General features: G+C 48.6%; 1 protein-coding gene across 9 annotated transcripts in view; it reads left to right on the top strand.

Moving 5' to 3' along the window:
* RABGEF1 (RAB guanine nucleotide exchange factor 1) overlaps positions 1-15,563 on the top strand; it is a 34,908-nt gene that overhangs the window by 2,788 nt on the left and 16,557 nt on the right. The window contains exon 2 of one of the 9 annotated variants that reach the window (XM_080562979.1): positions 901-1,107. The exons of the other annotated variants lie outside the window; for them this stretch is intronic. The gene's annotated coding sequence lies outside the window, so the exon portion shown is untranslated. The remainder of the gene's footprint in view (positions 1-900; positions 1,108-15,563) is intronic. 9 annotated transcript variants of the gene reach the window in all.

The raw sequence follows: 15,563 nt of genomic DNA, 5'->3' as shown, positions 1-15,563 counted from the left end.
ACGGTTCGGTAGTTTGGGTGGAAGGCGTCGCTGGTAACTTTGCAGCTCGGCTCCCTCCGCCTGTTCCCCTTTTTCCTTGTGGATCGAGGGGGTTTTGACTCTTTGCTTGTAAGGAGTAGTGCTGTGAGATGTCTTCTTTTAAAGCAAAATCTGTTCAACTCAAGCCAAGCAGAGTTTGCAGTGTACGTCAGAACCCAAGCAGCACGTTTTGGGTGCTTTTTGTGGGTGTCTGTCTCTGTCCGAGCACCCCTGTGTAGTGTCCAAGTCATCTCCTTGAAGCAGGGAGCGTCCGTATCGTCCGAAAGGCTGTGAAACACTGGGAGATGAAACATTGGCAGATGAAACATTGGAAGACGAAATACTGGAAGATGAGTGACGAGCCTGAAGTAACAGAAGTGCTCACGGGGGTGTGGTTCGACGCTGTCTTACTAATTTTGCCGGGCTGCCCTTGTCCGGCTGGGCGCTGTCACCGGTGTGACGGGCGCTGAGTCAGCTGGGCGGGTTGTTGGAGGCAAAACCAGCCCGCTCCTTCGCGCTGAGCGGGGCCCTGGCCTGGGACGGCGCGGTTTTGGGAGAAGGGTGCGTTACGGCGGGTTGTGCTTTACAGCTGATACTGACGAGGCCCGCTGTACCGGTCTGCTTGGCTCTCGTAGTCGTGAAACTCTTCTTGAAGTGGTGCTTTGGGCTGGCAGCACCTTATGTTGGTACTCAGGGCGGCGTGCTGAGAACCTCCTGGTCTTCTGGAGCTACCTGGGGCTCTTTCCAGGCAGACAGAGAGTTGACCCCGATGACCGATGGCATGGAAGGAGATAGCTTTTGCAGGAACAGTCCTTGCCTCAGGAGTCACATGTGTTGGCCTTCTGGATGTGATTACAGTTTTGTTTTTTTTTTTTTTTACAGGGGAGAGGATTAGGAAGAGAATTGTAGCTCAAATGGGTGTTTTGCTGACCAAAAAAACCCTCAAACAACACACAATGGAAGAATGGGAATATAAAGCTAATTACACTAATTCCTAAGATCGCTTTACACCACAAACAACAAGCACATGAGATGCCTTGAAGTATTTTGTTGAGGGTGTAGTGAGCTTACTTTTTAATCTGCACCCAGGTGAGTGCGGTTGACGTTGGCAGAATACGCAGAGCATGTAGAAGCTGCTAGCTGCTCTCTGAGGAGATTTTAGAAGTTCTAGCTAATCCTCTTCTTATCTGAATTCCAAGTCAAGCTGTACAAGGCGATTTTTGGATGTTTCTTGTGATTTCATTTAGAAGTGCAGGTGTGAGCCACACGTAGGTGGGGAGACATAGGCTGTTAGTTCATCAGTCCACGCTACTCCTGGCAGAGTGGTCATTGCTGCGGGCAGTAGTTAAGAATCTGATGTGGACAAATAAAATTGTAGCCTGAAGTCTGTATTGACGTTGGAGGGGGAAAACGCTTTGTCCAGTCTTTAGTTAGTGAACTAACTTTCAAATTGTGAGCTCTGTGGGTAGAGTGTTGGAGCCTCCTGACCATTAGGCTCCTGACATTTTAAGCAGTGGTTGCAATTTCCTCTGTCAAATTACAGTACAAGACTGTATGGTTGTTTTCAGGTCGAGCTCTTTGTCTGTAATCACCGTTAACAACTATTTATTTTCTCTAGAACATTAGTTAACAACCTGTGCTCTGTATACTAGGAAGCAAATGTTATAGCTGAAGTTGCTTAATTGCAAGAAAGATGCAAGCTAAATTTGTGAAGACTCATGCGATCTCTTCTGCAAAGAGAGCTCCTGTATTTCTTTCCTAATTCTTAGGTTGTCCAATGGCTTTTGTATTTTCTGTTGGTGAGTCTCTTAGATCATACTCGCCCCACCCTTTCCTTTGGAGGAAACCAGCTCATGTTTAATTAGCTTTCTGTTAATTACACACTTGAATGTTTAAGGTTACACATGAGTCACGACTATTTCAACACTTACCTGGCTCTGAAGAACGTTGTGGCATTTGGGTCGATGGGCGTTCTTTGCATTAAATACTTGGCTGATGGAGGAGAGTAGGATGGCTCTCTGGGTAATTTGCGAGTTGGTGTTTCAGGGTGTTTGCTTTCAGATACTTCACTTGAATCATCTGCTTCTTCAGTTACCAGTGCTGGTAGTGTTTAGTACCATTTAGCTAGAAAAGATGCTTTTTTTGGCTTTTAAGATAAGGCAATTTATCTGTTTGTGATCAGTTCCATTTGAGATGCTGCAGTAGCTTCTAAGATCGATGTGTTATTTTTCCGCAGCCCAAATGTCCAGTTGTTCGAGACCTTAACCCAGTCCAACCCCTCTGTTTCGATGCGCTTCCTAGGTTTCCTTGTAAGCTTATTTTCAGGGACTGAGCTTCCATCCAGCTTCAGGTGGGACTCGCTCCTCTCTTGATCAGATGGGAAGTATGGTGTTGTTCAGCCACCAGAATTATGCATTTGGAGACTCCCCCAGCTGTGCTGCTTGTCCTGCTCTAAAATCCCATGCCTGGGTTGGCCGTTAATGACCGGGGAGTTTCAGCAGGTGATGCTGTATCAGCCATGCAGAGAACGCTCTATGGAGCACTTGGATGTTTTTTTAATGAGAAGAATTACTACGAGTTGTTCATTAAGTTCTCTGAAGGCTTAAACTTGGAGAGCCAAATGGCGTTTGCTTCAGTCCAGGGGAAAGAAGGGTGTAGATCATCGCTCTGAGTTGTTGTCCTGGTTCCAGTTAGGACAGAGTTAAGTAGCTCATAGTAGCTGGTAGGGTGCTATGTTTTGGATTAGGATGAGAAGAGCGCTGATAACATGCTGATGTTTTAATTGTTGCAGAGCAGTGTTTACACCAGGCCAAGGACTTTTCGGCTTCTCGCTCTGTCCTGCCAGCGAGCAGGCTGGGGGTGCAGCAGGAGCTGGGAGGGGACAGACCCAGGACAGCTGACCCAAACTGGCCAAAGGGGTATTCCATACCATCTGACGTCATGCTAAACAATATATAGGGGTGGCTGGCCGGGGTGGGGGGGCCGGCTGCTCGGGGATAGGCTGGGCATCGGTCAGCGGGTGGTGAGCAATTGCATTGTGCATCACTTGTTTTCTTACACATTATTATTGTTAATACTATTACCATTATCACTATTATTATTATTATTGTTATTATTATTTTCCTGTCTTAATAAACTGTCTTTATCTCAACTCACCGGCTTCACTTTCCCGTTTCTCTCCCCCCATCCCAGAGAGGGAGGGGGGAGGGTGAGCGAACGGCTGTGTGGTGTTTAGCTGCCAGCCGGGTTAAACCACAACAGTCTTTTTGGCGCCCAACGTGGGGCCCGAAGGGTTGAGATATCGACAAATCTGACCAGAGTGTGTTAAACTAAAATTGGTATAAGTATTGGACCTGCTTAATAGTTGCTAGTCACGATGTTGATTGCCTTAATCTCCAGTCTGCTGTACCTGTATTCCAAATTGAGTTTTATGGTGCGTTACTTTCTGTATGTGCTCCCTGTTGCACTGTTTATCCTTTCCGGGCCCTGGTTTAAGATTGTTATGGTACTGTGCGGTGTAACAATGCCTTATGAAATGATGAAATATCTGGTCACGACTTTAACCTGGTATTTGTACTCAGCACTGACGTCGACTCTATACTTTGGAACCCATATCTCGGAATCTATTAGCAATTACACCTATTGCCTGTTTTCGTTAGGGAGCCAATCTGTGAAGGGGACAGGGGAAGACATGTTTCCCTACCTGTTCACTCTCCCTTTCTCCTTCACCACCACCCTCTTATCCCCCGAGTTAGTTACGGTGGTTCTCCGAGATGTTGAATATCCTTGGGATACTCAGACCAGCCTGCTCTTGTTGTTATGTCTCCTGAATGCGCTTCAGATTTTGTGGAGGGTTAAACAACTACTTAGGAATCTCATCCGGAGATCTGTCTTGAGGCGGGGTAGTTGCGAGTGGCAGGGAGTGTGGGAGGATATGGGCAGGTTTCTAGAGCAGTGGTCACCTCCAGTGTTTTGGACATTCACCCCTGAACAACTGCAAAATCCTAAAAAGCTGGCAGAATGCTTGAAAAAAAGGTGTCATGACTCTGGCAGTTCCAAAGTGACACAAATCACTGTAGCGTGCTGGGGTCTGGCTTGTGCCTATCGAGCTGCAATTGATGTTATTAGCAACCTAGCTCCAGCTCCTGCAGCCGCTCCAGTTCCAGCTCCTGCAGCTACTCCAGCTGCAGCTCCTGCAGCCGCTCCAGTTCCAGCTCCTGCAGCTACTCCAGCTGCAGCTCCTGCAGCCGCTCCAGTTCCAGCTCCTGCAGCTACTCCAGCTGCAGCTCCTGCAGCCGCTCCAGTTCCAGCTCCTGCAGCCGCTCCAGTTCCAGCTCCTGCAGCCGCTCCAGTTCCAGCTCCTGCAGCTACTCCAGCTGCAGCTCCTGCAGCCGCTCCAGTTCCAGCTCCTGCAGCTACTCCAGCTGCAGCTCCTGCAGCCGCTCCAGTTCCAGCTCCTGCAGCTACTCCAGCTCCAGCTCCTGCAGCCGCTCCAGCTCCTGCAGCCGCTCCAGTTCCAGCTCCTGCAGCTACTCCAGTTCCAGCTCCTGCAGCCGCTCCAGCTCCAGCTCCAGCTCCTGCAGCCGCTCCAGTTCCAGCTCCTGCAGCTACTCCAGCTCCAGCTCCTGCAGCCGCTCCAGCTCCTGCAGCCGCTCCAGTTCCAGCTCCTGCAGCTACTCCAGCTCCAGCTCCTGCAGCCGTTCCAGTTCCAGCTCCTGCAGCCGCTCCAGCTCCTGCAGCCGCTCCAGCTCCAGCTCCTGCAGCTACTCCAGCTCCAGCTCCTGCAGCCGCTCCAGCTCCTGCAGCTGCTCCAGCTCCAGCTCCTGCAGCCGTTCCGGCTCCTGCAGCCGCTCCAGCTCCAGCTCCTGCAGCCGCTCCAGCTCCAGCCCCTGCAGCCGCTCCAGCTCCTGCAGCTGCCCCAGCTCCTGCAGCCGCTCCCACTCCTGTGGCTGGGTCAGAGAAACGAGCTGTAGCAGTGCAAGCTGACCCCGCAGAGGGTATCCCAACCCCTGTGGCAGACCCTGTGTCTGGGTCAGAGAAACGAGCTGTAGCAGTGCAAGTTGACCCCGCAGAGTGTATTCCAAGCCCTGTGGCAGACCCTGTGTCTGGGTCAGAGAAACGAGCTGTAGCAGTGCAAGTTGACCCCGCAGAGGGTATTCCAACCCCTGTGGCAGACCCTGTGGCTGGGTCAGAGAAACGAGCTGTAGCAGTGCAAGTTGCCCCTGTAGACAAGGTGAAAAAATGGTATAGAGGCTCAGGTCGTTTAAAACGCAGACAGTCTTCTGCTAAGTCTGGGCGAAGTGAAGACGAGGCTGGGCCATCAAAGGTGCAGGAGACTGAAGATGAGGATGAGGATGGCGAAAAATCAACAGTAACTACCCGGACTCCATACCAGCCATCAAAGGTGCAGGAGACTGAAGATGAGGATGAGGATGTCGGAAAATCAACAGTAATTACCCGGACTCTATACCAGCGTGAGCTACGAGATGTGCGAAAAGATTTTGGTCGCTGTATAGGCGAGCAGCTTGTCACCTGGCTGCTCCGGTGCTGGGACACGGGAGCCAATTATGTGGAATTGGAGGGCAAGGAAGCCAGGCGGCTGGGATCCCTTGCTAGGGACGCATGCATTGACAAAGCAATTGGAGATGGAGCACAATCTCGCAGCCTCTGGAGGCGTCTCCTGTCAGCTGTGAAGGAAAGGTATCTCTTCAAGGAAGAACTTGTATGTTTACCAAGCAAATGGACCACCATGGAGAAGGGAATTCAGTACCTGAGGGAATTGGCCGTACGGGAAGTAATTTATAAGGACCTAGATGACGCACAAACATCCACAGATCCAGATGCAGTCCAGTGTACACCACCCATGTGGCGGAAGTTTGTACGGAGTGCCCCATCATCATATGCCAACTCATTGGCAATACTAACCTGGAAAACGGAGGAGAATCCCACAGTGAATGAAGTGACTAAAATACTCCGGCAGTACGAAGGAAATCTCTCCTCTTCCCTAAAGGCCTGTGTCTCAGCTGTGGAGAAACTCTCTGAAGAGGTCCACCAACTTAAAGAGAATTTATCTTCCCCTCCACCTGAACGAACCAGTGTCCACCAGCTAAAAGAGAATGCTTTAGAGAAACTTTCTGAAAAGATCCACCAACTTGAAGAAAGATTATCTTCCCCTTCACCTGAACGAACCAGTGTCCACCAGCTAAAAGAGAATGCTTTGGAGAAACTTTCTGAAAAGATCCACCAACTTGAAGAAAGATTATCTTCCCCTTCACCTGAACGAACCAGTGTCCACCAGCTAAAAGAGAATGCTTTGGAGAAACTTTCTGAAAAGATCCACCAACTTGAAGAAAGATTATCTTCCCCTTCACCTGAACGAACTAGTGTTCACCAGCTAAAAGAGAATACCTTGGAGAAACTTTCTGAAGAGATCCACCAACTTAAAGAGAGTTTATTTTCCTCCCCACCTGTACAAACCAGTGTCTCAGCTATTAGGGGTAAACGTTCATCTATGCAAGGAAGACAATATGGTGGGCACACACACCGCGCCACCCTGTGGTTTTACCTACGTGACCATGGAGAGGACATGAGAAAATGGGATGGAAAATCTACTGCGACCCTAGAGGCACGGGTACGTGAATTGCAAAGGAAAACAATTGGGAAAAAGGAGTTCTCTGAAAGGTTTGCTGCTCCAACTTCCAGCAGGCAGTCCTTTAAACACAGAAATGAAGATTCTGACCAGGACTAGAGGGGCCCTGCCTCCAGCCAGGGGGAGGAAAGGGACAATCGAGTTTATTGGACTGTGTGGATTCGATGGCCTGGCACGTCAGACGCACAGAAGTATAAGGCTTTGGTAGACACCGGTGCACAATGTACTCTAATGCCATCAAGCTATAAAGGGCCAGAGCCCATCTGTATTTATGGTGTGACGGGGGGATCCCAGCAGTTAACTGTATTGGAGGCTGAAGTGAGTCTAACCGGTAATGAGTGGCAAAAGCACCGTATTGTGACTGGCCCAGATGCTCCGTGCATCCTTGGCATAGACTATCTTAGAAGAGGATATTTCAAGGACCCAAAAGGGTTCCGCTGGGCTTTTGGCATAGCTGCTTTGGAGACAGAGGACATTAAACAGTTGTCTACCTTGCCTGGTCTCTCAGAGGACCCTTCTGTTGTGGGGTTGCTGAGGGTTGAAGAACAGCAAGTGCCGATCGCTACCACAACTGTGCACCGGCGGCAATATCGCACCAACCGAGACTCCCTGAGTCCCATCCATAAGCTAATTCGTCAACTGGAGAGCCAAGGAGTGATCAGCAAGACTCATTCACCTTTTAATAGTCCCATATGGCCAGTGCGAAAGTCTAATGGTGAGTGGAGACTAACAGTGGACTATCGTGGCCTGAACGAAGTCACGCCACCACTGAGTGCTGCAGTGCCGGACATGCTAGAACTCCAGTATGAACTGGAATCAAAGGCAGCCAAGTGGTATGCCACAATTGATATCGCTAATGCATTTTTCTCCATCCCTCTAGCAGCACAGTGCAGGCCACAGTTTGCTTTCACTTGGAGGGGAGTCCAATATACTTGGAATCGGCTGCCCCAGGGGTGGAAACACAGCCCTACCATTTGCCATGGACTGATCCAGTCTGCGCTGGAGCAGGGGGAAGCTCCTGAACACCTGCAGTACATCGATGACATCATTGTGTGGGGTGACACTGCAGAAGAAGTTTTCGAGAAAGGGAAGAAAATAGTCCAAATCCTTCTGAAGGCCGGTTTTGCCATAAAACAGAATAAAGTTAAAGGACCTGCACGAGAGATCCAGTTTTTAGGAATAAAATGGCAAGATGGACGCCGTCAAATCCCAATGGATGTGATCAACAAAATAACAGCTATGTCTCCACCAACTAGCAAAAAAGAAACACAAACTTTCCTAGGTGTCGTGGGGTTTTGGAGAATGCATATTCCAAATTACAGTCTGATTGTAAACCCGCTCTACCAAGTAACCCGTAAGAAGAATGCTTTTGAATGGGGCCCTGAGCAACGACAAGCCTTTGAACAAATTAAGCAGGAAATAGTTCATGCAGTAGCCCTCGGGCCAGTCCGAACAGGACCAGATGTAAAGAATGTGCTCTACACCGCAGCCGGAGAGAATGGTCCCACCTGGAGCCTCTGGCAGAAAGAACCTGGGGAAACTCGAGGTCGACCCCTGGGGTTTTGGAGTCGGGGATACAGAGGATCTGAAGCCCGCTATACTCCAACTGAAAAGGAGATATTGGCAGCATATGAAGGAGTTCGATCTGCTTCGGAAGTGGTCGGTACTGAAGCGCAGCTCCTCCTGGCACCCCGACTGCCGGTACTAGGCTGGATGTTCAAAGGAAGGGTCCCCTCTACGCATCATGCAACTGATGCTACATGGAGCAAGTGGGTTGCACTGATTACTCAGCGGGCTCGAATAGGAAACCCCAGTCGCCCAGGAATCTTGGAGGTGATTATGGACTGGCCAGAAGGCAAATACTTTGGGATATCACCAGAGGAGGAGGTGGTTCGTGCTGAAGAAGCCCCCCTGTACAACAAGCTACCGGAAAATGAGAAGAAATATGCCTTGTTCACTGACGGGTCCTGTCGTATTGTGGGAAAGCATCGGAGATGGAAAGCTGCTGTATGGAGTCCTACACGACGAGTTGCAGAAGCTGCTGAGGGAGAAGGTGAATCGAGTCAGTTTGCAGAAGTAAAAGCCATTCAGCTGGCTTTAGATATTGCTGAACGAGAAAAGTGGCCAGTTCTCTATCTCTATACTGATTCATGGATGGTAGCAAATGCCCTGTGGGGGTGGTTACAGCAATGGAAGCAGAACAACTGGCAGCGCAGGGGCAAGCCCATCTGGGCTGCGGCATTGTGGCAAGATATTGCTGCCCGGGTAGAGAACCTGGTTGTAAAGGTACGCCATGTAGATGCTCATGTGCCCAAGAATCGGGCTACTGAAGAACACCAAAACAACCAGCAGGTGGATCAGGCTGCTAAGATTGAAGTGGCTCAGGTGGACCTGGACTGGCAACATAAAGGTGAATTATTTATAGCCCGATGGGCCCATGACACCTCAGGCCATCAAGGTAGAGATGCAACCTACAGATGGGCTCGTGATCGAGGGGTGGACCTGACCATGGACACTATAGCACAGGTTATTCATGACTGTGAAACATGTGCTGCAATCAAGCAAGCCAAACGGTCAAAACCTCTTTGGTATGGAGGACGATGGCTGAAATATAAATATGGAGAGGCCTGGCAGATTGATTACATCACACTCCCTCAAACCCGCAACGGCAAGCGCCACGTACTTACAATGGTGGAAGCAACCACCGGATGGCTGGAAACATATCCTGTGCCCCATGCCACCGCCCGGAACACTATCCTGGGCCTTGAAAAGCAAGTCTTATGGCGACATGGCACCCCAGAGAGAATTGAGTCAGACAACGGGACTCATTTCCGAAACAACCTTATAGACACTTGGGCCAAAGAACATGGTATTGAGTGGGTGTATCACATCCCCTATCATGCACCAGCCTCTGGAAAAGTTGAACGATACAATGGACTGTTGAAGACTACACTGAAAGCAATGGGTGCTGGGACATTCAAAAATTGGGATACACATTTGGCAAAGGCCACCTGGTTAGTCAATACCAGGGGATCTGCCAACCGAGCTGGACCTGCCCAATCAAACCTGTTACGCACTGTAGAAGGGGATAAAGTTCCTGTAGTGCACGTAAGAAACATGCTGGGTAAAACAGTCTGGGCTACTCCTGCCTCAGGAAAAGGCAAACCCATTCGTGGAATTGCTTTTGCTCAGGGACCTGGATGCACTTGGTGGGTAATGCAAAAGAATGGGGAGGTCCGGTGTGTACCTCAAGGGGATTTGATACTGGGTGAGAATAGCCCATGAGTTGAATTGTAGTATGTTAATTATTATATAATAATGTATGTCATCACTACCATGATTGCTATATATCATAGATGAAAATGGTGATTAATTAGAATGTATTGGACAGAGTGTAACCTGAGCATGACATAAATGGTATGGAATAAGGGGTGGATATCTGTCCTGGTTCCAGTTAGGACAGAGTTAAGTAGCTCATAGTAGCTGGTAGGGTGCTATGTTTTGGATTAGGATGAGAAGAGCGCTGATAACATGCTGATGTTTTAATTGTTGCAGAGCAGTGTTTACACCAGGCCAAGGACTTTTCGGCTTCTCGCTCTGTCCTGCCAGCGAGCAGGCTGGGGGTGCAGCAGGAGCTGGGAGGGGACAGACCCAGGACAGCTGACCCAAACTGGCCAAAGGGGTATTCCATACCATCTGGCGTCATGCTAAACAATATATAGGGGTGGCTGGCCGGGGTGGGGGGGCCGGCTGCTCGGGGATAGGCTGGGCATCGGTCAGCGGGTGGTGAGCAATTGCATTGTGCATCACTTGTTTTCTTACACATTATTATTGTTAATACTATTACCATTATCACTATTATTATTATTATTGTTATTATTATTTTCCTGTCTTAATAAACTGTCTTTATCTCAACTCACCGGCTTCACTTTCCCGTTTCTCTCCCCCCATCCCAGAGAGGGAGGGGGGAGGGTGAGCGAACGGCTGTGTGGTGTTTAGCTGCCAGCCGGGTTAAACCACAACAGTTGTGCCAAGGGTTTTTTGAGAAGACTGGATTTCAAGAAACAGAGCGAAGTGATGGAAAAGACTGAGGAGGGGTTCAGATATCAGGAGACAGCGTTGTGGGTTATTCTTTTTTAACGTTCATGTTCTGCTAAAAAGAGCAGCGGACTGAACTAGGCTATTTGCAAGCCCAAGGCAGTCTCATACTGTGTGTCAGACTGCCTGAGTCTGTTGTGCGAGGTCTTTTCCTGTTTACAGATGTGTTTTAATGAACTTTGGTGCCAAAATTGAAACTTGCTTACGGAGCACTTGTACGAAGCCACTGCTTTTATTTGCAGGGTTTGCATGCAGAGTTATTTAGAAGCTGTGTTTCGTAGCGTGTAGTAATTATATGTTGTCTCGCAATTGCATCTTAATAAAGGCACCTGTAGGTTGAGACCCCCTCATGATAAGTGAGCCTTTTCAACCAGCCCTTCCATCAGAGGTGACCTAAGCAATCCAGGACTAATAAATAGTGTATGAATAAGTCAATATCTTGTCCTTCTGGCAGTGATGCAGTCTGCATGGGCAATAAAGGTATCTGCTTGCCTCCTGAGACTCTGGGAATTAAGGTAGGTACGCGTTAGAAAGGAACAAGAAAAACAAGGCAGTGGTGTCAGAACTAAAGATAAATCTATGCTGCTTCCAAACCTTATTGCATGATCAGTGCTTTTCCTAAAGCCAAAGCTATGCCTGCAGCTTCTGTAAACCCCAAAGTGTTCTGAAAATTATCTTAGGTTCGTTGCTGAAAAGAATGTGTTACGTAAGTGCAGTCTTCCATGTGTGCGTTAAATCAGTTCTTGGTGACAGATCCTATTTGGATGAAAGGTGCCCCTTCTTTGTTTTACGGCAAGGCTAGGAATGTGCTCGCTCTTTGCTGTCAGTTTGATGCCTGCTTTAAGACTTGTGCTATGAATTTTTCCAGCTATTTTGTAACCTGCTCTGTGTAGAATACTGGGTTATAGCTTCTCGCTGTTGCTGAGAGCTGTGAGCCTGACATGAAAGGTGCAGCGTCGTGGAGCGCTGCTTGCTGCTACTTCCATGCCCTCTACGGCATACCGGCAAGATGGCCTGAGGATTTGTGGCCTTATACTTGACAGAGGATGTGCTTTTTGGGAATGTAAAAGGTAGGATTGTCTGATGTAACTGGCCTAGACTCGAGGCATCGTGTGATTATCAAGTGCCTGCAAACTTCTGAGCTCTCTTCTTATCCTGTGAGTTGGGGAGCAGCTGATGGGGAAGGTTGTGTCCGTAGTCCCGTGGGGGCGCAATGGCAGATCATCAGAGAAATGAGGTGGAATAACACCTGGCTGCATAATTCAGTGCCGGTGCAGCCTGGTTCCTTCTGCATCAGTGGTTTTACACAGCAGCAAGGCAGACGCCGGTGGCTGGGCGTCCAGCCTGGTGTGCTTGGCACTGGATCCTTGAGAGGTGTACGGTGAGCTGTAAGCGAGGTGCTGAGCTTTGCTGGCTGTCGTGGGTTGCGTTCGGGTGCTTGTAGGTATTTGCCAGCCTGTGTAGGTTGTAGATTGCAGGTTGCAGATGTTGCCTAAAGACGAAACGCTTTGATGAAATCCCTTTGTAGGTTTAGATGTATCCGTAGTGCTTCCCATGAGAGACTTGGGCTCCTGAGGCCTGAAACTGAAAATCCTTGGAAGTTGGAATGTGTTTTATTGAGCACCCATGCTCAGTGAATACCGTTGTGGTTAGGGTCAACAGCAAAAATTTGTTAAAAGAACACAAAGCCCCCTTCCAAACAACCTCGATGCTTTGGTTCTTTTTCTCCTATGGTACTTGTACCAAAATATGTTTCCTGTGTCTGCCTAAGTAAGTCTTCATAGATAGACTGAGCTATGCGACTCGGGGAAAGTGATGTGGCTGTAGGCCAGCAGCATTCTGCAGAAGAGTTGGTTTTTCTGGTTTTGGCTCACGTCTGCTTCTGTGCCTGCGGTAACCGAATCCCTGTATTGTTTCCCCAGACGTTTTCAGTTGCAGCTATGACAAAGTCACGGAGGAACTGCTGGGCAAACAGCTGGCTTATCCCCCTTGAATGATGTGTTTCCATTTTCTGAAGAAAGCTGTGGTTTTCTGGATATTCTTTTGGATGCCAAACTTGGCAGGAAGCACCTAGGGGTGCGAGGAAGTGCTGAGAAACCTCCAAGCTGGTATCGCACGCCTCTCAAAATACTTGCTCTAAGTATGTGAGCGCTCAAAGTACTACTGAATAAAAGGAAAAAAATTAAATGGGCTTAGGAATAATAATATAAAACTGTGCTGATGGGAAGATGTATAAGTTTTAGAATGAATTGCATTAAAGCAAGTAAAAAGCTATTTTGGAATTAAACCGTACCATCTTTGTATGGACTGGGCACTCTAACAAAAGTAAGTATTCCAAGATGCTGATGAGAAAGCTGTGCAGGGAGATCTGACCTTTCAGATCGCAGTTTCAGAGCTTTGACGTGCAAGTCTTCGATACACCCAGCGTGACTCGCGTCGTGTGGTTCATCCACCAGCGGTGCGCGAGGCTCCGGGTGTTGGGCACGTGTCCAGCAACCCCCTCGGGCACACACGGTCCTGGTGGGGGGAGTTCAAAGGCCGTGGGCATGGAGGGCAGCTGGGCGTTTCTCCATTTTCCACGTCAGAGGAAAACAAGGGTAGAAGCTTTTACTTGCAAATAAGGAACAAGGGGAAAAGGATTACGGACTTCTAACTTCTCAGAGGGGTGATGCTAATTAGCACAGGAACCTTTGAGGGGTCTAGTACCAGTACAGAAACTCTGTACAGAAAATTCTCTGGCATGGTATCTATGAGGCAATCTGTAAGAAGGTGTCACTTCTGCTTTCCCTGACTACTTTCACAGCCGAACAATTTGCATTTTTTGAGCAAAGCAGCTTGGGAGTACAAATAAGCCATTTACACACGTGTCTGCTCCTGGGAGGGAGGCGCGGTGCTTCTTGCAGCTGTTGAAAGGTTTTATTTGGGCTGCCGGAGCTGCAACGAGGATGCTTGGTGCAGGGCACCTCTCCAGATGGGGTAACTTTAGCTATCAGCTTCTGGTCCTTTGATCCTTCTTGATTATTAGCATTATTAATAGAGGTTTGTTACCTTCCGTGTTGTTTTTGTGACTTCTCAGTGGTCTGGCAGCATGGAGCTGCTCAGAAGTGCCTCCCCCCCCCGACTCGAGGAGAACCCCACATTTGTTCTTTCTTTTTGGGTTATGAACTGAGCCATGGGCGGTTGATATATTTGGGGTGTGAATGCAAATAAAAGGTCTGACCATGCAAATCCATCGAGGAGCTGGGCTTTGGATAAAGAACAATACGCCTTTAGTTGGAGGAGGAAGGAGAGAAGGGAACAGAAGGAGAAGGAGCTTCTGAGGACCCCAAATGCTCTAAAAAAAAACGCTTTTGGGAATGGCAGATCAGTCATTTGCAGGAAAGCTGACCTGGGGTGGATTGTTTGTATTCAGTTTAAATAAACTCGTTGGGTTCAGTTTATTAAAATGTAATTGCTGCCACGCAAAAAGTGGCTGTGAACCCTTCCTAATGCTGCCTGTCGGTAAAGGGAAAAGCCGCGGCTCTGAGGGCAGCATGTGATTTCTGCACATCGATTCAGCGTGACCTCCTTCGTCCTGCCTCCCAACCTGATGTAACTGCAACTGAAAATACTTGAGGGGAAGAAAAAGAACAGCTTGTTTTCGAGTGGCTTGGCTTCGCAGCTCCTCGCAAGCCTCTCCAGAAAGAATGCGAAAAACCTGAATCTCGTTACCAAGAGACCTGCTTCACTCCCTCCCGTGCAAGCTGCTGAGCTTTGCCACTGAGCTGAACCGAGTTTTTTGTTCTGGTGGGGTCAGCAGGATGGTGAGGAGGTGGTTGTGACACCGGGATGTGGGTGAAGCCCTGTGGATATTGAAAGCTACCGTGTGCGTGTCGGTGGAGGGACAGTGAAAGTGCCTAAGTGGCACAGAAACCGGGCTATGCTGCTGAGCTTTCAGAAAGCCGGGTGTCGGTGTGGGCTTTAGGTAGGATTTCATTCCAGTCCTTTCGTTTTCCAGAAATCCAAGTGTCTGAAGCGCAGTGCTTTTCGTTAAGTACAGCGAACATCCCAATCATGGCACTGGGTGACAGAACGCAGTTGCAAAACTGTCGTGACTTTGTCCCTTTTAGTGGGTGATAGGATCAGAGAGCGCGTTTCCTTGGGTGACAGAGATCAGTGTAGAATCTCTCTGAACTTTGTGTTACGAAAATGGTTTTATCTGCCACGTCTTTATAGCCCTCTGGCATTTACAACTGCGACATCCAGGCCCGCCAGCTTTGCCACGAGTATGGAAAACTGTATGTGCGGTGGGTTTTTATCTTGGGCGTCTGCAAGAGAAGGCTTTAATTGAAATGCTGCTGCAGCTTCTGTTCTGGGAAGCTGTCCCTCTAACCCGCAGGTCAGGAACGATTGTGGAAATTGCAAACCTTCACTTCCCCGCTCTTTTCAAAATTTTTGTCGACGGGCGTACGTGGCACTCTGAGAAAGGGCTGCGCTGCCAGATACTGACAACATGCAATTCCCTTCCCGTTATTCCATTCAACTTCACGTTGTGCCGCTGACAAAAATTGTTTGATTTCTAATTTCTGGTGCCTGATAGATTGTCACTCCGCAGTTCTGCGCGCCGTCGTCAACATGGACACCTTATCTGAGGAATCAGAAAATGAAGGTAGTACAGAAACAAAGACTTTTTGGAAGGCAATGAAGGAAGTGAAGCTCTGTAATACTTACATTGTAGTGTTTTTCTCACCTAGGTCTCTACAACAGAACTATTTTTAAGCTTATTTTTAGAAACTCATTACTTTTTTCAAAGATAAAG

Source organism: Anser brachyrhynchus (genome assembly GCF_964034855.1).
Source record: "Anser brachyrhynchus genome assembly, chromosome: 20".
In the NCBI taxonomy this organism is placed as follows: Eukaryota; Metazoa; Chordata; class Aves; order Anseriformes; family Anatidae; genus Anser; species Anser brachyrhynchus.
The sequence above is the reverse complement of the archived record's forward strand: the minus strand, read 5'-3'. Positions and strand labels throughout refer to the sequence as shown.